Here is a 362-nt window from a genome sequence, read left to right as displayed (position 1 = left end):
CAATTGCGCTCATCTCACACGCTAGTAAAGTAATGCTCAAAATTCTCCAAGCCAGGCTTCAGCAATACATGAACCGTGAACTTCCAGATGTTCAAGCTGGTTTTAGATAAGGTAGGAAGGAGAGATAAAATTGCCAACATCTGCTGGGTCATGGAAAAAGCAAGAGAGTTCCAGAAAAACATCTATTTCTGCTTTATTGACTATGCCAAAGCCTTTGACTGTGTGGATCACAATAAACTGTGGAAAATTGTGAAAGAGATGGGAATACCAGACCACCTGACCTGCCTCTTGAGAAACCTTTGTGCAGGTCAGGAAGCAACAGTTAGAACTGGACATGGAACAACAGACTGGTTCCAAATAGG

This window comes from Bison bison, unplaced genomic scaffold (genome assembly GCF_000754665.1).
Source record: "Bison bison bison isolate TAMUID 2011002044 unplaced genomic scaffold, Bison_UMD1.0 scf7180017864139, whole genome shotgun sequence".
Classification (NCBI taxonomy): Eukaryota; Metazoa; Chordata; class Mammalia; order Artiodactyla; family Bovidae; genus Bison; species Bison bison.
This window is presented reverse-complemented; position numbering follows the sequence as displayed.